The 22,212-nt window shown below is 44.1% G+C and overlaps 1 protein-coding gene across 1 annotated transcript in view; it reads right to left on the reverse strand.

Annotated features, from left to right (window-relative positions):
* The window catches only part of LOC124113385 (5-hydroxytryptamine receptor 1B-like), a 61,380-nt gene extending 42,210 nt beyond the window's left edge, over positions 1 to 19,170 (reverse strand). Inside the window, exon 1 of the mRNA XM_048392587.1 lies at positions 18,948 to 19,170. The gene's annotated coding sequence lies outside the window, so the exon portion shown is untranslated. The remainder of the gene's footprint in view (positions 1 to 18,947) is intronic.
* Positions 19,171 to 22,212: the final 3,042 nt, after the last annotated feature.

Below are 22,212 nucleotides of genomic sequence, written 5' to 3' on the forward strand. Positions count from 1 at the left end.
CATCCTTTCTGAGCGTGGTGCAATCACAGCTACCTCTCATCCTTTCTGAGCGTGGTGCAATCACAGCTACCTCTCAACCTTTCTGAGCGTGGTGCAATCACCGCTGCCTCTCATCCTCACTGAGCGTGGTGCAATCAGGGCTACCTCTCATCCTTTCTGAGCGTGGTGCAATCACAGCTACCTCTCATCCTCACTGAGCGTGGTGCAATCAGCCCTACCTCTCATCCTCACTGAGCGTGGTGCAATCACCGCCACCTCTCATCCTTACTGAGCGTGGTGCAATCAGGGCTACCTCTCATCCTCACTGGGCGTGGTGCAATCACCGCCACCTCTCATCCTTACTGAGCGTGGTGCAATCACCGCTGCCTCTCATCCTCAATGAGCGTGGTGAAATCACAGCTACCTCTCATCCCTACTGAGCGTGGTGCAATCAGGGCTACCTCTCATCCCTACTGGGCGAGGTGCAAATCAGCGCTACCTCTCATCCCTACTGAACGTGGTGCAATCAGCGCTACCTCTCATCCTCACTGAGCGTGGTGCAATCAGGGCTACCTCTCATCCCTACTGAGCATGGTGCAATCACAGCTACCTCTCATCCTTTCTGAGCGTGGTGCAATCAGCGCTACCTCTCATCCTTTCTGAGCGTGGTGCAATCACAGCTACCCCTCATCCTTTCTGAGCGTGGTGCAATCACAGCTACCTCTCATCCCCACTGAGCGTGGTTCAATCACAGCTACCTCTCATCCTCACTGAGCGTGGTGCAATCACAGCTACCTCTCATCCCCACTGAGCGTGGTGCAATCAGGGCTACCTCTCATCCTTTCTGAGCGTGGTGCAATCAGCGCTACCTCTCATCCTTTCTGAGCGTGGTGCAATCACAGCTACCCCTCATCCTTTCTGAGCGTGGTGCAATCACAGCTACCTCTCATCCCCACTGAGCGTGGTTCAATCACAGCTACCTCTCATCCTCACTGAGCGTGGTGCAATCACAGCTACCTCTCATCCCCACTGAGCGTGGTGCAATCAGGGCTACCTCTCATCCTCACAGCGTGGCTCTGTTCCCACTGTCTCTCATCCTAAAGGAATGTGGCTCGTCAAAGAATCCTCTAATCCTTACTGCATGTGGCTCGGTCAACGCTGCCTCTCATCTTTACTGAAGACGGCTTCATCTAAACTGGTCTGCCCAGCCAAAGACGACACATCGCCTTTTGACAACCTCTCAACGCTCCTGCTGTGACCATATCAGCACACTTTACAAATAACTGGTGAGTTGCAGCGATCTGGCCTCGTAAATCTTTATAGCCAACGAATCCAAACCGAATGTTGTGTCTGTATCGGGCACAGTGATAACGTCCGCGATGTCGTAACCTTCGAAACAACATGGCGTCGTCTTACACACAACACTAGTGCGTGCAGCGAGGAAAAGGACATTTGATCGGTACTTGGCGATCACAGGTCTCAACATAGGTTCGGATAAATCGTCAAACGAGGTGGCTCGGCTTTTCATTTACTCCGCTACAGGGGCGATCGGGTAGCCTAGTGGTTAAAGCATTCGCTCGTCACGCCGAAGACCCGGGCTCGATTCCCGACATGGGTACATTGTGTGAAGCCCATTTCTGGTGTCCCCCGCCGTGATATTGCTGGAATATTGCGTAAAACCATACTCACTCACTCACTCACTCACTCACTCACTACTCCGCTACAGTACTATTTCTATCTGTGACGTATAATTGCCGACTGCAACGTTATATTGTTGACTGTGACGTATTCTTTCCAATTGTGACGTATTATTGCCGACTGGCGAACTAATGCCGACGATAATGTGGTATAGCCGTTTGTGGCGTATCTTTGGAGTGCTATTTCCAACTGTGGGGTATCATTCTCTGCTGTGACGTAAACATCGCCGAAAGTGATGTTTTCGCCGAATAACATATTATTGTCGGCTGTGACGATGTTATTTTGCTGAATATGACCTAGTATGACAACTGTAACGTAGCGTTGCCGACTGTGACGAATATGACGTAGTATCAAAACTATGACGTAGCGTTGCCGACTGTGAAGAATATGACGTAGTATCAAAACTATGACGTAGCGTTGCCGACTGTGACGAATATGACGTAGTATCAAAACTATGACGTAGCGTTGCCGACTGTGAAGAATATGACGTAGTATCAAAACTATGACGTAGCGTTGCCGACTGTGACGAATATGACGTAGTATCAAAACTATGACGTAGCGTTGCCGACTGCGACGAATATGACGTAGTATCAAAACTATGACGTAGCGTTGCCGACTGTGACGAATATGACGTAGTATCACGACTAAGACGTAGCGTTGCCGACTGTGACGAATATGACATAGTATCAAAACTATGACGTAGCGTTGTCGACTGTTCCGAATATGACGTAGTATCAAAACTATGACGTAGCGTTGCCGACTGTGACGAATATGACGTAGTATCAAAACTATGACGTAGCGTTGCCGACTGTGACGAATATGACGTAGTATCAAAACTATGACGTAGCGTTGCCGACTGTGACGAATATGACGTAGTATCACGACTAAGACGTAGCGTTGCCAACTGTGACGAATATGACATAGTATCAAAACTATGACGTAGCGTTGTCGACTGTTCCGAATATGACGTAGTATCAAAACTATGACGTAGCGTTGCCGACTGTGACGAATATGACGTAGTATCAAAACTATGACGTAGCGTTGCCGACTGTGACGAATATGACGTAGTATCAAAACTATGACGTAGCGTTGCCGACTGTGACGAATATGACGTAGTATCAAAACTATGACGTAGCGTTGCCGACTGTGAGGAATATGACGTAGTATCAAAACTATGACGTAGCGTTGCCGACTGTGACGAATATGACGTAGTATCAAAACTATGACGTAGCGTTGCCGACTGTGACGAATATGACTTAGTATTACGACTGTGACGAATATGACGTAGCCTCACAACTGCGACGTTGCGTTGCCGACTGTTCCGAATATGACGTAGTATCAAAACTATGACGTTGCGTTGCCGACTGTGACGAATATGACGTAGTATCAAAACTATGACGTAGCGTTGCCGACTGTGACGAATATGACGTAGTATCAAAACTATGACGTAGCGTTGCCGACTGTGACGAATATGACGTAGTATCAAAACTATGACGTAGCGTTGCCGACTGTGACGAATATGACGTAGCCTCACAACTGTGATGTTGGTTTGCCAACCGGTTTTGGCTCCCTTCGCCAACTCAGAAAGACTTGGGTTTTTTTCAATACACTTCAATCATCCAGAATAAGGATACTTCAACATGTTCTATGGAATGAAGGGGCAACCGACACAAACCATCAGGTGTAATTACATAACATCTGAATATAACACAACGATAAACATATTAGTATCATAATTGCCGACTCAAAATAAAATGTGCCCAAGGCGATGTCAGGCGATAAAGGAACATAATCCTGATCTGTTTCTCTGTCGTATGAATAGAAACCCACAACGTCAATGACCTGAGGTAACCCGAGAAGTATATCTGTGTCTGGCTATCTGACTAAGCACGGGGCTTAGTTCACGTCAGGAATCAGAGATGCTATTGAAACCAGACTAAAGTTATCATATCAATAAATGCAATCCTTTGACGTGATCTGTGTTAAGAACGGCAACTGTTTCCCCGGGGGGGGGGGGGGGGGGGGGGGGGGTTGTTGTTCACTTTACAACGCACACTATCGCTTCAAATCACGACAGCCGAATTGGCTCATTTGCTGGTTGGTCCATATTCATTACTCGACAGTTCAAATGCAATTTATGTCAAACTGAAGGCTGAAGGTCTCATGGAGTATACAGTAAGAAGTGTAGGCGTGTTCTTCTCGTTTTTATATCAAGGTCATCCCTTTAATTGCGATGTCTTTTTGTGTGTATTTGATAAGGATATTTTCATATACAATACAAAAAGATAACTGTTGCTTGAATAGCATTGTTACACAAGTAAACTGTCTTTTTGGATAAAGAAACATACAGTTAGTGAATAGGGTTTTACGGCCATTTTAGCAAAGTTCCAGCCACGGTGTGGCTGTGCACACAGAATATGCTTCAGATATTGTGCCCACCCGGGCTATACCACCCGGCGTGACGATTGAACACTTGTTTTTCTTGGCTTCGCAAACACTCCCCATGCACGTGCGAATGAGAAATGCTCTCATACGAGAGAACACTGTCTAACAAATTCGTCTCCAACAGCTCTAATCAACATTTTTGATGTTGTATGTGGTATTACGGCCTCACAACACTCGTGGTAGTCTGCAGATGAGCGCTTAAGTCATGTCAATCTGGAAGGATACATGACTATATCATTTGTAATAACTCATGCGGAATAATACTGACTGGCATTCATTGGAACTAACAACGTTTTCGGGTGATAAACAGTACAGGTATTGAAATACCAGGACTAAGACAGCTGGTTACCTACTAATTACCACAGAATTACCTCACAGCGCATATCTTAAACTGAAATAAATTTCAGTCTATGTCTACATATCCTACTCGCACACAAAAACCCAATACTTTGAATACCGTTTGCAATTAAACACTTGATTGAGAATGTTTCTGAAGCGCACCAAGTCGACGAGACTTGTCTTTGAATATTCCCGTAAAACATAAACGAAAGCGGACGTGACTGTTTGCCATCAATTTAACTAACACAACAAATTATCATCATCGAGCAAAAAGGTTTCCCGAAAACATGAAAGGGTTTTCTTGTAGTGGGATGTTTATTTGCATCAGTGATTTGAACAGTGCTATCCACTGTGGGAGCTGGAATTGCCCACCCACCCCACCCCCCATTACACAGCACTAAAACACACCGTGTCATCAGGTCCAGCAGCTGGGGAGGGAGGATGAACTGTCATAAATCTGTCGTTAAACCTTACTCTAGCCTCAAGCCTATCAGCAAACTGGATTATTTGCACTGCCACGCTAATGACGACTCGATGAGTATTGCCGTCCGAATAACATCAGGCGTCAACTTTGACTGACTCCAAGTTTGGAATATGTATTCTCACTTGCGGATGAATGTATTTAGGATATTAATTATGTATATATGATGGAGTGATGACGAATAAGTGAAATATCACATCGACTGTCTACTCCCGTCGAAAGAAAAAGAATAAACCTACAAGAAATCCATTATTCCACGGACAGTAACAGGCGGTCTGTCTCTCTGTCCATTATTCCATTGACAGTTACAGTCGGTCTAGCTCTCTGTCCAATATTCCATGGATAGTAACAGTCGGCCTAGCTCTGTCCAATATTCCATGGACAGTAACACTCGGTCTAGCTTTCGGTCCAATATTCCATGAACAGTAACAGTTGGTCTAGCTCTCTGTCTATTATTCCATGGACAGCAACAGTCGGTCTAGCTCTCTCTGCAATATTCCATTGATAGAAACAGTCGGCCTAGCTCCCTGTCCATTATTCCATGGACAGTAACAGTCGGTCTAGCTTTCGGTCCAATATTCCATGAACAGTAACAGTTGGTCTAGCTCTCTGTCTATTATTCCATGGACAGCAACAGTCGGTCTAGCTCTCGGTCCATTATTCCACGGACAGTGACTGTCGGTCTAGCTCTGGGTCCATTATTCCACGGACAGTAACAGTCGATCTAGCTCTCTGTCCATTATTCCATGGATAGTAACAGTCGGTCGATTTCCCAAATGATGCAGTGTGTTAATCCATTCTTGGTCTGCGCCAAGCTGATATAGCTGGAACTCTGCTAAAAGCCGGTTAAATCCCGACTCATTCACTCACTCACTCACGAACCATTGAAGATCTACTGGTCTATTGTGACGTCACACATTAGATATTTTTCATACTCTAATATGAAGTTTAATTAACTCACTACCGTGTTTTCTGCTATCTTTAGTATCCCTGCTTTAAACTGACCTTTCTCGTATACCAATTTCCTTTTCAGAGCGACAGAAGAACTATAATTTTAGCTTTAAGGAAATGCATTTATTGTATTAATCTACAGATCCATTTCCATATTCCCTTCACATATCCACTCATTCACGTCTGCTTTTTACGATTACCCCCGGGGGTCCTTACAGAACTCGGCGCATTGATATCTCGACCTCAGCACTCAGTGTCCTTCTGTCTCAGTCCGCATGTCCGAGAATGAAACCGCCATTAACCCAACATCGTCGTGTAAGATATATGATAAACTAAGATTACATCGTACAATCCTATAATCATGGCGGTAATGCACGGGATAACCACAACATTTCCACGCGATGAGACACAGATTTCCACTGACACGTCGTTAATAAACTGCAGTTTGTCCCTCGTGATTCATGAACGGCTCTTGATGTAATAAGCGAGAAACAACATCGGGTTAAATGTAGGTTATTAAGTGATAACTTAAGACAATCAGGTTAAGTCAGTTAGGTACGATTATCAAAGTTACACTCAAAGTCTATATTAAATATGTTAAGAAGATGAAACATCTAAACTGGTATTGAAGCATTAAACTGCACTTTATTAAATCTGTGTTATACTTCCAGTGCGTGTTTTTTTCATATTGATGTTGATTGACAGAAATAATATATTTCAGAGATACATATCAACCGACCTGTGGTATCAACGCAATCGCAGAATTATGGAAAAGGCCCATTTAAACAGTACAATGTCACATGTACCCCATTAATAATAAGAGCGGAAAGAACTGATGCATATTTATTCTCATTTGTATTATATCAAAATGTTTGTTTAGATTTGTGTCGTCAGTTAATAGTCTCTAGGCGGACGTTTCCATGCATCACTGGTGTCGTTTTTAATCTATTGATACAAACTTGATTTTTGGTCATGAAACTTATTATTCTTTCATAAACTGTTTCGTGGTGTGTTGTTTTAAACTGATAACCTAGATATAATGAACCTGACGTAATAAGCCTTATTATCAAATGTTTTTAAAGTTGCATATGGACTTCAGGTTCTTACTCGGTACTATTGGAAATGAATCCTATTTGTAGCCTATGGCAACATTATAATGGCTCCTGTCGATAATTAGTATCGTGCACATTTCGTCTTCAAAGCCGCGCTAACGCCAAGGCCGATCTTAGTTTGGCTTGTTTTTTTCTGTTATATAAATAAACCTCTTTGTACTTTACAAAAAGCTCCTTGGACCGTTGTGTTTGCAAGAGAACATCCATATTTCGATTTTCTCAAATCAGAAATTGAACTTTCTCTACCAGACACCTCGTAATAAAAGTCGGAGATGAACCAGCATCAAAGGTCGCACATCACAAGTAATTTTCACAAAGACCACAGTTTTGACTGATGACAAAGCTAACCAGGATTTGCCAACGTTGTAGGAAGGAGACTCGGAGGTCGGAAGCAACCAAATGTGTCCCCGCCTCGTTGCCCTTGAAGACTCCGTCACGGAGATAAACTACTGCGGACAGGATTCAACGACAAGGTTTTTGTTGTGAGGTGATCTCAATACATAGACAGATAACGAATACGTACAGACCATGGCCAATTTGGTCTACTTTCAGACAGGTGATGAACACGTTCAGACCATGGCCAGATTGGTCTACTCTCAGACAGGTGATGAACACGTACAGGCCATGCCCAGGTGTGTCTACTCTCAGACAGGTGATGCACACGTTCAGGCCATGCCCAGGTGTGTCTACTTTCAGACAGGTCATGAACAGGTACAGACCATGGCAAGATGTGTCTACTCTCAGACAGGTGATGAACACGTTCAGACCATGCCAAGATGTGTCTACTCTCAGACAGGTGATAAACACGTTCAGGCCATGCCCAGGTGTGTCTACTTTCAGACATGTGATGAACACGTTCAGACCATGGCAAGATTGGTCTACTCTCAGACAGGTCATGAACAGGTACTGACCATGCCAAGGTGTGTCTACTCTCAGACATGTGATGCACACGTACAGACCATGGCCAGATGGGCCAACACTCAGACAGGTGATAAACACGTTCAGGCCATGCCCAGGTGTGTCTACTTTCAGACATGTGATGAACACGTTCAGACCATGGCAAGATTGGTCTACTCTCAGACAGGTCATGAACAGGTACAGACCATGCCAAGGTGAGTCTACTTTCAGACAGGTGATGAACACGTTCAGACCATGCCAAGATGTGCCAAGACTCAAACAGGTCATGAACACGTTCAGACCATGCCCAGGTGTGTCTACTTTCAGACAAGTGATGAACACGTATAGGCCATGCCCAGGTGTGTTAACTTTCAGACAGGTGATGAACACGTTCAGACCATGCCAAGATGTGCCAAGACTCAGACAGGTGATGGACACGTTCAGGCCATGCCCAGGTGTGTCTACTTTCAGACAGGTGATGAACACGTTCAGACCATGCCCAGGTGTGTCTACTTTCAGACAGGTGATGAACACGTACAGGCCATGCCCAGCTGGGTCTACTGTCAGACAGGTGATGAACACGTTCAGACCATGCCATGATGTGCCAAGACTCAGACAGGTGATGAACACGTTCAGACCATGCTATGATGTGCCAAGACTCAGACAGGTGATGAACACGTTCAGACCATGCCCAGGTGTGTCTACTCTCAGACAGGTGATGAACACGTACAGGCCATGCCCAGGTGTGTCTACTTTCAGACAGGTGATGAACACGTACAGGCCATGCCCAGGTGTGTCTACTTTCAGACAGGTGATGCACACATATGGTCCATGTTCATGTGTAAGCCTGTGCTCTTAGATACACGATTAGCTAACACAGTAATTGATTTGATGTAGACAGCGAGCCTGGGCCGATGACATGGAACATCCTTGTGTTACCTGCAACCTTCATCCATGTGATGACGTCACAGACACTAAAGACGAAGGCTGAACCGGCTAGTAAGAACTACAGACCGCCAGGCGAATAAACCAATACAACTATCGAGGTTCGAGTGATAGTGGATATAGTTAAGTGCTTCGCACTCCTTTGGGGAAACAGTCGCGCTTCATAACGCCGACCTCGTCTCATGATAAATGTCTTCCTTGATATAACAACCAGTCTGGTTTCCATAACAATTTTGATTCCTGACATTTACTGAGCTCGTAAAAGACAGACGGAGATACAAATCTCATTATGCTTGAATAATACATTCTGAATGAGTGATAAACATGTCCCGTCTATTGACATACGGACAATTTTCGTTTGGTTTGCATTAGGTATTACCTCCAATTATTGTTGCATTGATGTTTTATTTGAGAGAAGCGTTTACACACGTGATGGTTTTCTTCTTGTTAAGGTTTTAACTTTTTAATGTGCTTTTTGAATGAGGGCGAACGTTAGCTCACCTTACTCAGACTGTGGCTGTGTATTGAGAATGAATGGTGCATTTTGTGTAAACACTATATGTACATAGTAGTCTTGTTGCAATTCTAGCCACAGGCCATAATTAAGCAGAAAGTGCCATTTTGGATACCTAACATAATGCTCCCTGGCAGCGTTATCTTCTATGTTACAGAGGCATGTTACATCAGCGTCGTGAGCTCTACGACAACCGTAGACCTGTGTGTGTGAGCTACACTAGTCCTGTTAGTCCCAGCTCACAATTACGGTGAGTCATTGTACCAAATACACAATTACGGTGAGTCATTGTACCGAATACGAAATTACGGTGAGTCATTGTACCAAATACACAATTACGGTGAGTCATTGTACCAAATACACAATTACAGTGAGAGTCGTTAACGTCTATTTCAGCTGGGTGCCAACAAAACTGACCAACATGAGCTGAATGTCATGTTGTCACTTGACACAAGGTGGACCTGAATGCCATGTTGTCACTTGACGCAAAGTAGACCTGAATGCCATGTTGTCACTTGACGCAAGGTGGACCTGAATGTCATGTTGTCACTTGAAGAAAGGTGGACCTGAATGCCATGTTGTCACTTGACGCAAGGTGGACCTGAATGTCATGTTGCCACTTGAAGCAAGGTGGACCTGAATATCATGTTGTCACTTGACGCAAGGTGGACCTGAATGCCATGTTGTCACTTGACGCAAGGTGGACCTGAATATCATGTTGTCACTTGACGCAAGGTGGACCTGAATGTCATGTTGTCACTTGAAGCAAGGTGGACCTGAATGCCCTGTTGCCACTTGAAGCAAGGTGGACCTGAATGTCATGTTGTCACTTGAAGCAAGGTGGACCTGAATGCCATGTTGTCACTTGACGCAAGGTGGACCTGAATATCATGTTGTCACTTGACGCAAGGTGGACCTGAATGTCATGTTGCCACTTGAAGCAAGGTGGACCTGAATGCCCTGTTGCCACTTGAAGCAGGGTGGACCTGAATGCCATGTTGCCACTTGAAGCAAGGTGGACCTGAATGCCATGTTGCCACTTGAAGCAAGTTGGACCTGAATGCCATGTTGTCACTTGACGCAAGGTGGACCTGAACGTCATGTTGTCACTTGAAGCAAGGTAGACCTGAATGTCATGTTGTCACTTGAAGCAAGGTGGTCCTGAATGCCATGTTGCCACTTGACGCAAAGTAGACTTGAATGTCATGTTGTCACTTGACGCAAGTTGGACCTGAATATCATGTTGCCACTTGACGCAAGGTGGACCTGAATGCCATGTTGCCACTTGACTCAAGGTGGATCTGAATGCCCTGTTGCCACTTGAAGCAAGGTGGACCTGAATATCATGTTGCCACTCGAAGCAAGGTGGACCTGAATGCCATGTTGCCACTTGACTCAAGGTGGATCTGAATGCCATGTTGCCACTTGAAGCAAGGTGGACCTGAAAGCCCTGTTGCCACTTGAAGCAAGGTGGACCTGAATGTCATGTTGCCACTTGAAGCAAGGTGGACCTGAATATCATGTTGCCACTTGAAGCAAGGTGGACCTGAATGCCATGTTGCCACTTGACTCAAGGTGGATCTGAATGCCATGTTGCCACTTGAAGCAAGGTGGACCTGAATGCCCTGTTGCCACTTGAAGCAAGGTGGACCTAAATATCATGTTGCCACTTGAAGCAAGGTGGACCTGAATGCCCTGTTGCCACTTGAAGCAAGGTGGACCTGAATGCCCTGTTGCCACTTGAAGCAAGGTGGACCTGAATGCCATCTTGCCACTTGAAGCAAGGTGGACCTGAATATCATGTTGCCACTTGAAGCAAGGTGGACCTGAATGCCATGTTGCCACTTGAAGCAAGGTGGACCTGAATGCCATGTTGCCACTTGAAGCAAGGTGGACCTGAATGCCCTGTTGCCCCTCAAAGCAAGGTATAGGATGAGGACTGAGATGGGTGCATCACGCTGCTGGGCACTCTACAGAGAAAGTTCGCGTTCGTCTACGGCAGCTGTCATATTCCATTTGTAACGAAAGGTTTTTATTCTCCTATCTACCTGTTGTTCGTTTAGAGATGACACAAACACCTTTTTTGGCACTGATTAAATGGCCATGCCGCATGAAATCTTACTCCCATTACTGAAATTGTCCTGTCTTTCTTCCTTCAGAACACCGTCGAAGCAGGAAGTAGTTCTGAGGCCTCGGGAATTTCTTTTTGCCAATAAAAATATATATAGAATTCCAGCGTCAAAGGAAGCAGACTCTGCTATCTGTTGACGACGTACATGGCAACTGACGTTGTATTGAAGAGCCGAGTTATATATGTGCCCAGTTTTGTTTGTTGGTATTATTGGTAGGAAACAATTGTATTCCTCACTTTTATTTTCAACAATTAATTTATTAAAAAGTCAAACTTACCTGTAAGAGCAAATGTGCCCGAAAACGTTGTTTCGTAATGCAGCCTAAACAACTACTGAGCGGCATTACGCCCGGAACGAGACTGAACGACTGCAAGAAGTCATCAATTAGGCCTTTTATAGAGATATAGAAACAATAACCATTTCCAGTCCTCACAACACAAACACGGACGTTCTTCCCAAATTGGAATACCATTCAATACTGGTTGTGTAAACGTAGAGGTACACAGTGTGCATGACAGACAGACAGACAGTTTATTCAGTAATTTAGGCATCAAGGCCCATAGTACAATGCAGATTGATATTAACATTTGTCACGTGATGTACATGATTAGATTTTGAACGAAGTTACACATTCCTCATTATAAAGACATGTTTTAAGAATACAGAAAGAGCATGGATCATAATCAGGATTTTCAGAGTTTAGCAGATTTATGATTAACTGAGGGTCTTTAAAAATACCTTGCAACTTGGGTAGAAATTTATACCTTAGATGGGAATACGTTTCACATATAAGTAAGACATGGTAGTCATCCTCTACTTCTCCAGATGAACAGTTTGTACAAATGGAGTTCACAATATCACCGTCTTTGGACCTGCGACATACATTTTCATTAGAATTGTACAGTGAAATTCTAAGTTTACAATAAGCTCTGATTACACTTTTGTCATTTAAACACGTTAAATATCTTTCATTTTGTAACAATGATTTTACTTTGCTGTAATTGCTAAGATAAAGTGATTCAGAAATACTTTGGTGCTTCTGTTGACAAAATATATCCTTTAGTCTTTGCTTAAATGAACATAAAATTGACTGTGGATCTCCCACATCTTAGGAAATCCATACATATGAAAAGCCACTAACAAATAATAGATTTCTCATATCTGAAATCCAATTATTTTTACCATTATCATCAATTGCCTTTAACATTTAGAAAAACTGCAGGCATCATTCTAAGTAATGTAATCCAATACTTAATTACCCTTAATTGGCTGGCTACAAAAATGTTACCACGGTCTTTTCACCAAGGATTGCCTTGTTTGAAGAAGTCTTACCAACACCTAGAAAACATTTGAAATATGAAGTGTGAACTTTTTCAATTGCAGCGTAATACTTAGCACCCCATATTTCAGAACCATATAAAAGTATAGGCATAATTTTGCCTTCACAAATGGTACATGCTGTGAAAAACGACCCACAGCTATTTTTCCTGAATAAATTATGTAGATGCATAATGGCTTTCGGCGCCTGAATAGCTAATTGCTTACATGCCATAGACCATGACAATCTAGAGGTGAACATAAGACCTAAATATTTATAGTAAATGACTACACTCAAGGCAGGCGAACCAAGAAACCACTTTTCATGTTTTGCAACAATACCATCTTTTCTAAAAACTACAGCATTGGCTTTATTCAGATTTACTTCAAGCCTCCATTTTGAACAGTAGCTCTTTAACACATTTAACTGTTTTGGCAAGCCATTTACAGAATAGGAAAAAATGACAACATCATCAACAATGAGAAGGAGCATAATATCCGTTATTTCTTGTGTTACAAATATCCCTTGTTGGCAACAATTTTGCAGCTCTGTGGCGAGTTCATTTATGAAAAATATAAACAACAGTGTGTATGGCAAGCTAGGGTTGTGCTCACTTCCGATAGGGTTATACAGTAGAACGTCAACATCATAGCTTGTTACAGACAAATTGTCCCAAGGCTATCACCGGCGTTGATGTGGTTGTCAAATGACTTCAACTGTTCTGTAAATCAGTTCACCTGTCACTGCTGGACACAGATTAACGAAATCTCTGTGCAAATGTTGGAGTTGGTGTAAAGAAAATTTTTTTTTCATATTTCTTCCCATAATTAACAAAATAATGTTGATATTATTAAAAATGTCACAACATAATATTATTGAATGTAATTTGATTGGATGTTTTATTCACAGAAACTTTCATAGTGAGAAAGGGTAACGAATTTAAATGTTTTAAGAGGCTTAACAGTGCACAAAAGAGGTTAGAAAAGTCAAAACCAAAGTCTCTTCGTGCGATCTCAACAACATGTACCATCTTTTGGTAAGACGCGGCCGAGGAAGGATCCGGGAACTTCCGCTCTTCGGAAGGACGCTCTACCACTAGACCACGGAGGCGGTCTCCTACACCTAAGACGTTGGTGCTTATTATTTGTAACACTGGAACCACTTACATCAGCAAACTGACAACCGTGCACGCAGTAATTATTTTTTTAAGCATAGTCTAGTTTACTGTTATCAAAGTACCATGATGGCATCACTATCAAATTTCCTTGACTTAGCCGATCGTTGAGTGATTCTAAAAATTATTATTTTTTACAGAGCTTTCAACCACGCCGAGTGATATTTCCGACCTGGAGGTTTTATATTTTCAACCGAAACCGAGGAGGAGTGTTTGATCCGTCAAAATGCAAGAAATACCAGAAAGAATAAGAATCGGGTGAAACAATACAGTAGTCGCGGTATAAAACTAATTTAATGACAGTGGGCGAGAAAAAGACCACGTGCAGCATGAGACAACTGAAGTCATGACACGTAAGATTGAACACCCTCTCATCACCTGCCGTGGTTGCTCAGTGGGTTACAATACTACACATGGTATTTCAGGCTGCGGGTCGATTAACGTCGTGGAATGTTCAGGTGATGAAATGTGACTTTTAACCAGTGAATATAAGACGCATATTAAAACACTGTGTACACAATTCAAATGTAAAACCTCTGAGCAGGTCTCGTTTGAAAGTGGTACCTCTCACAAGTTACTATGATATAGCAAAATACCAACAGTACTTCAGGCTAACGTGGCAATACGTTTATAGTGAGTGAGTGAGATGTGTTTAACGCCGCTTTTAACATTATTCCAGTTATATCGCTGTGTGTCAGTTTAATGTGGGAGGAAAGCCCGAAGTGATACAGGTTTCAGACGTTTACCACTTCGGTGAAACCCACGAGCACGGGTATGGTGCTGACAAACCTAGAAACATAATCGGGGCGAACCGGGATTCAAACCCACAATCATTGGTTTCTTGCCTGCCCAAGAGGCGCAACTCTGCACAGCGAATCGCGGCGCCTTAAACGACTCGGCCAACCGTGCCCCCCAAAAAGTTTATAATGGCAGTTACGGCGAAATATGATAACCATTCGACACCATTCCGTACATGCAGTTCAGTAGTGTATCTTACTTGTGCATATCTTTATAGCAGAAGGTCCTGTGGAAAAGACGGTCTATCATGGAGGATAATCTTTACTGGCAAAACATCATTTGGAGATGCCAGAAATATAGTTATCACAAGACATTTGCAAGCAGATTAACCACCCTGGAGTGAAGACCAAATATGCAGATGATAGACGAATGTGGCAAGATAGGTTTTTACTGGTTGATATAAGTATATTGCTACCCTCGGCGTACAGATTCACCCATCCTCTCATATCGCCTGTTACAGAAGGACACAGAGCAACGCTTGCAGCCCCTTAACACACTATCAACATCATCTACATCACTTAATGACACCAATTTACCTTTGACGTCGGACTTACAACAAATAATGTATTCTTCGCACCCTCAGGCTGTTTGGCTTCGAGGAGTAGTGCTGAGATCATATCTGTTTGCCTACCTGCCTACTGAAGCGCGCTGACACAGAGTTCTGACGTAGGGATAATGACTTATATTTTAGGCCAGGTGACCCTGGGTCAATGGTAAAACAGACGTTCCGTGACAACTTGTGTAAGACAGGGAGGGAAATGTATGTAAAACAAGGTGTATATATATCTGCCCGTGTCTCCCTCCCGGATCTATACCATTGTGTTTTAAATGTACCCTGTCCTCGTAGCGTTGATTTATCGGCTACGTCTACACGGTATTGTACTGCACGTGGGCCTGGTCATACTGTCACGTGTTGTGTTATATTTGTAAATGAGGGTAATTACGTAATAGGTCCTCGTGCGTTGACTGTTACAGTGCGTGCCTCCATGGCAATCGCGCGATGTCGACCTCGTTCTACAACTGCAAAAACACGACCCCTGTATTGCTCCCTGTAAAACACTTCGATTATCCCCTGATGTCATACCTCGAGCATCCTCAATTATCATGTATTACATGACACACTCAACTCTAGTCTTAGTTTGATTCTGGCAAAATCATTATAGAAATTAAAACTAATTTAATTAATTATTTCTTTTGAATTTGAAACTGCTGTTGGTTTTATCATTCGGAATCATTCATCATATCGTTTAAAGCTTCATGGTACTGAATTAAGTTTTCAAATCTCATGTTATTTGACAATTGAGAATGAAAATCAAGAGAATATACTATTAGCCTGTTTTTAGACCATACACTGTGTTATCAAAAGTAATTATCACCTTGCACATGAAGATATTTATCTCACGTTTTCCCACGTGGATAAGCGAGAAGTGCACGTCAGAATCGGAGTGTCGTGCTGCAATTCTTTTATGGCAGACGTGTGTGATGCCACACAGCACGTGATTCATTACTGTGAGATGCGTTTAAACATCAGCTTCTTGTGGTGATAAATGGAGACAATTTTCACCTTCGTCCCCTCGATGACGTCGTGACCAGGTACAACAATCACAGCAGACGACACTCTCTGCCGAGAGACACTGTACGATCACGCTTGAAACATGCTAATGTCACAGTATTCCTGTGTTGTAATAATCATTTATTACTTCATTAGCATAATCGTGACAGCATATGTCGCGAGGCTGCGATGACATCAGGACAGAGGTCCCTTGTTCTCTTTACACTTAGATGCTGAGGGTAGCACAGTAGTTGGTGTGGTCGCATGGTTGCTATCTCACATAGCCATAACGTTACCAGACAGATCAGCTTCCCCAACCCGACCAGCGCTTATAACGACCGCAATGATATCATATTCTGATTCTGTGTGGACGTATAACACACGCGGAACCAGAGGAGACCCCCCCCCCCCCCCCCCCCCCACCACACTCACACACACACACACACACACACACACACACACATCGTTTGACGACCAAATGTAGTATGTTGTAGGCAGTAAAATTGACTGAGAGAGGATTTTGATATTTTGGACTCCTCCCTTTTACAAATGCTTGATCGGACCCCTTCATTTGAAAATGTTGGATCCGCCCTTGTTTAATGATCAAGAATGAAAAGAAAAAGGAAAAAAAAAAAGGGAAAATGTGGGTGTTCAATGATCAATACATCAAATACCAACTCTGAAATAAAGGGTAGGGTATGTTAACTCTAGTAATGTGATATATAGTTCCATGTTTCGATTCTCAAGTGTCAATGTTTTAGTTCGGTACGTGACTTGCACGAGGTGTAATTTATTCCACTTATCTAACCTGCCCTGGGGAGTGTTATCAGTGTTTAGCGTGTGTTAATGTTCGCTGAAGTTGTCTACCGAAGATCTCAATCTGGCCGAAGGATATATTACAACTGCGGTTTTGTGGTTTAGTTTATCAGTCATCTGTGCCACACTACGGGGAGTTCTATAAACACATTTTGTTTTATTTCTGAACTGGAATTATAGCAACGGAAACATTACTTTAGTTGCATCGTATGTTTCATTCATTCGCATGTCGACATGCTTTAAACCCAGTTGTCGCGTGTTAAATTTGTTTGTTTGTCTGTTTAACGCCGCACTAGTCCAGCTGTATGACGTCGGTCCGTAAATAATCGAGTCTGGACCAAATAATCCAGTGATTGACATTATGAGCACTGATCAACATAATTTGGATACGATAACATGCATCATCCAAGTCCGACCACCCGATCCCGTTAGTCGCCTCTTACGACAAGTATAGTCGCCTTTTACGGCAAACATGGGTAGCTGAAGACCTATTCTATCCCGGATCTTCACGGGTCAGTTGTCGCCGTGCAAGAAGCAGCTCTCTGTCAGCTCTGTGAGAAGCATCCCGAGCTCACCCTGGTGGTGACGGCCAGCTGAAATGACGATATGTCGTTCTAACTCTGAAACTAACGGTGTGTCATCATAACCCAATGGCGTGTGCATGCTTCAATCACTGGTTTTTCTGGTTCAGACTCAATTATTTACAGGCTTTCGCCGGAGTTAATGCTTGGATGAGATCAATCGAATAAGGACTCCTACACTGAAACTGCATCGCAATGTTTTGCAGATCATTGTGTGACGTCATCGGCTACAATCGAATGACATCCATAATCTCTATGCCTCTTAGCTGGATAGATTTGCTTTTTACATCGAGGACTCTGAGTATTACTGTTTACAAACTGAAACATTTGGAAGAATAATTTTGGATTACAAACAGAATCCCACGCACGTGCATTTTTATATCAAATATGTCAACTCTTGTCGGCAAGCATCGGAGTTTAAAACTTTCAGCGACTCGTGTTGATAAAGTTGATATCAACAGACTTGGGTGAGATTTTCTTTATCATTCAATACACCCTGTCAGAGAAGCACTGGGACTACTCAGGTAGTTAAATGTTCAACGGCCATTTTAGCCACCTGATCCACATCACACAGAGAGGACTTATTCAGCGCCATCTGATACACATTACATACACATTACATACCGAGGGACCCGTGAAGATTCGGGGTAGAATAGGTCTTCAGCAACCGATGCTTGCCGTATAAGGCGGCTATGCTTGTTGTAAAAGGCGACTAACGGGATCGGGTGGTCAGGCTCGCTGACTTTGTTGATACATGTCATCGATCCCAAATGCGTGGATCGATGCTCATGATACCAATCACTGGATTGGTCCAGACTCGATTATTTACAGACCGCCGTCATATAGCTGGAATATTGCTGAGTGCGGCGTTAAACAACAAACAAACCCACATATCGAGCACCCGGATCCCCTGAAAAACGTCGTGAACCTACAAAGCCTGTATGTAGACTATGTGATGGCTACTACCGGGGTACTATCCATCACACGACTACACATCCCCAACACGACTATCTCACATGATGAACACACATTCTTGATCATTCATGCTTCGTGATAGTATTTAGTGTCGGCTTCCCGGCAATCTGGGAGTCTTAAGTCTCTTGGTCTGACTATCTTATATAACTAAGGAAATCACACATTTCGTTTATGACATTTTACATATATCAATAAAGAAATTATCAAAAGTTGAGTCACGATAACTAGTGGCGTATTTACCTGTGATTCAGTCAGTGTGCACCTGGCGGGTCCAGCTAGAGCAGTCCTGTGACAGTTAATCCCGACTCGGATGATGGCAACAAACAGTCGTGACGGACACGATATGGAATGCAGGTGTTTTTCTGTAACAGAGGCCGAGTTGTGTTCAAGCTGGATCCGACGTTTATATGGAGTTTATACCACTGCTCATGGTCCACCGGTTCCCTATCAGCGTCAGGACGAACGTTCGTCCTGCCCGAAGCTCGCTCTTGTACTGCAGAATCAAGGTAACCTTAGACTGACGTTGTTTTTTTGCAGACACTGTTGTGACTGTCCTACCGTCAATCGAGGAAATTATTCAGAAACCCGATTTCAATTTACTCGATATATAACTTAAAATGATGTATGTTTCTGGTCCTGTAGAATCTATAGATGTTATTGTCTAATATCGACGGGGGCGTGTGGGTTCGGTCGTCTATCGACCCCTGTTTGTTTTTAACTATCAGTGGGGGATGGAATTTACGCCGCTTTTAGCAATATTCCAGCAATATCACCCCGGGGGACACCAGAAATTGGCTTCACGCATTGTACTTATGTGGGGAATCGAACCCGGGCCTTCAGCGTGACTAACTAACGCTTTAACCACTCGGCTAATCCACCGCCCCCGAACTATCTGAACTCTTTAACTGTTCAATAGTCTTCAAATTAAGGAGGTATTAAATGTTCTATTAAATTAATGAAAGCTGAAGGGATATATTTACCTCTAAACTAAGAGAAAGGTTTGTATTCCGTACACAATTTGAAGACTCTGTAATAAATATAGATAAAATGGCTCATCAATGTACGTTTTAAGTTTGACAGGGAAACATCGGGACGCCACCTCGGATGACACGGGAAGAACGATCATTATATTACAGCGCGGAAAGAGGTAAGCCAACCTTTTGACGATACGCCATGCGATACATGTCATACTTAACATTGTGCCAGTCCACGGTGTTGCATACCTACAACCCACGTTCACATCACCTTACACCCATGTATCACTTAAAATTACCTCCCTGGATCACTTCACCCTACACCCCTATACCACCCCACCCCACACCCCTGTATCACTTCACCCTACACCACTGTACCACCCCACCCCACATCCCTGTATCACTTCACCCTACACCCCTGTATCACTTCACCCTACACCCCTGTACCACCCCACCCCATCCCCCTGTATCACTTCACCCTACACCCCTGTACCAGCCCACCCCGCACCCCTGTATCACTTCACCATACAATACTGTATCACTTCACCATACACCCCTGTACCACCCCACCCCACACCCCTGTATCACTTCACCCTACACCCCTGTACCAACCCGCCCCACACCCCTGTATCACTTCACCCTACACCCTGTATCACTTCACCCTACACCCCTGTACCACCCCACCCCACACCCCTGTATCACTTCACCCTACACCCTGTATCACTTCACCCTACACCCCTGTATCAACCCACCCCACACCCCTGTATCACTTCACCCTACACCCCTGTACCACCCCACCCCACACCCCCGTATCACTTCACCCTACACCCTGTATCACTTCACCATACACCCTGTATCATTTCCCCCCACACCCTGTATCACTTCACCATACACCCTGTATCATTTCACCCTACACCCTGTATCATTTCACCCCACACCCTGTATCACTTCACCATACACCCTGTATCATTTCACCATACACCCTGTATCATTTCCCCCCACACCCTGTATCACTTCACCATACACCCTGTATCATTTCACCCTACACCCTGTATCATTTCACCCCACACCCTGTATCACTTCACCATACACCCTGTATCATTTCACCATACACCCTGTATCACTTCACCCTACACCCCTGTACCACCCCACCCCACACCCCTGTATCACTTCACCCTACACCCTGTATCACTTCACCCTACACCCCTGTATCAACCCACCCCACACCCCTGTATCACTTCACCCTACACCCCTGTACCACCCCACCCCACACCCCCGTATCACTTCACCCTACACCCTTTATCACTTCACCATACACCCTGTATCATTTCCCCCCACACCCTGTATCACTTCACCATACACCCTGTATCATTTCACCCTACACCCTGTATCATTTCACCCCACACCCTGTATCACTTCACCATACACCCTGTCTCATTTCACCATACACCCTGTATCACTTCACCATACACCCCTGTATCACTTCACCCCACACCCCTGTATCACTTCACCATACACCCCTCTACCACTTCCCCATACACCCTGTATCACTTCACCCCACACCCCTGTATCACTTCACCCTACACCCCCGTATCACTTCGAAATACACCCTGTATCACTTCACCATACACACTGTATCACTTCACCATACACCCTGTATCATTTCACCATACACCCTGTATCACTTCATCATACACCCCTGTATCACTTCACCCTACACCCCTGTACCACCCCACCCCACACCCCTGTATCACTTCACCCTACACCCCTGTACCACCCCACCCCACACCCCTGTATCACTTCACCCTACACCCCTGTATCACTTCGCCCTACACCCCTGTATCACTTCACCATACACCCTGTATCACTTCACCCTACACCCCTGTATCACTTCACCCTACACCCCTGTACAACCCCACCCCACACCCCTGTATCACTTCACCCTACACCCCTGTACCACCCCACCCCCCACCCCTATATCACTTCACCCTACACCCTTGTATCACTTCACCATACACTCTGTATCACTTCACCCAACACCCCTGTATCGCTTCACCATACACCCTGTATCACTTCACCCTACACCTCTGTATCACTTCACCATACACCCCTGTATCAATTCACCATACAATACTGTATCACTTCACCATACACCCCTGTATCACTTCACCCTACACCCCTGTATCACTTCACCATACACCCTGCATCACTTCACCATACACTCCTGTATCACTTCACCATAAATCCCTGTATCACTTCACCCTACACCCCTGTATCACTTCACCCTACACCCCTGTATCACTTCACCATACAATACTGTATCACTTCACCCGTGATACACCCTGTATCACTTCACCATACACCCTGTATCACTTCACCATACACCCCTGTATCACTTCACCATACACCCTGTATCACTTCACCATACACCCTCTATCACTTCACCCTACACCCCTGTACCACCCCACCCTACACCCCTGTATCACTTCACCCTACACCCCTGTATCACTTCACCATGTATCACTTCACCC

This window comes from Haliotis rufescens, unplaced genomic scaffold, assembly GCF_023055435.1.
Source record: "Haliotis rufescens isolate VD_foot unplaced genomic scaffold, xgHalRufe1.0.p SCAF_1, whole genome shotgun sequence".
Lineage (NCBI taxonomy): Eukaryota > Metazoa > Mollusca > Gastropoda > Lepetellida > Haliotidae > Haliotis > Haliotis rufescens.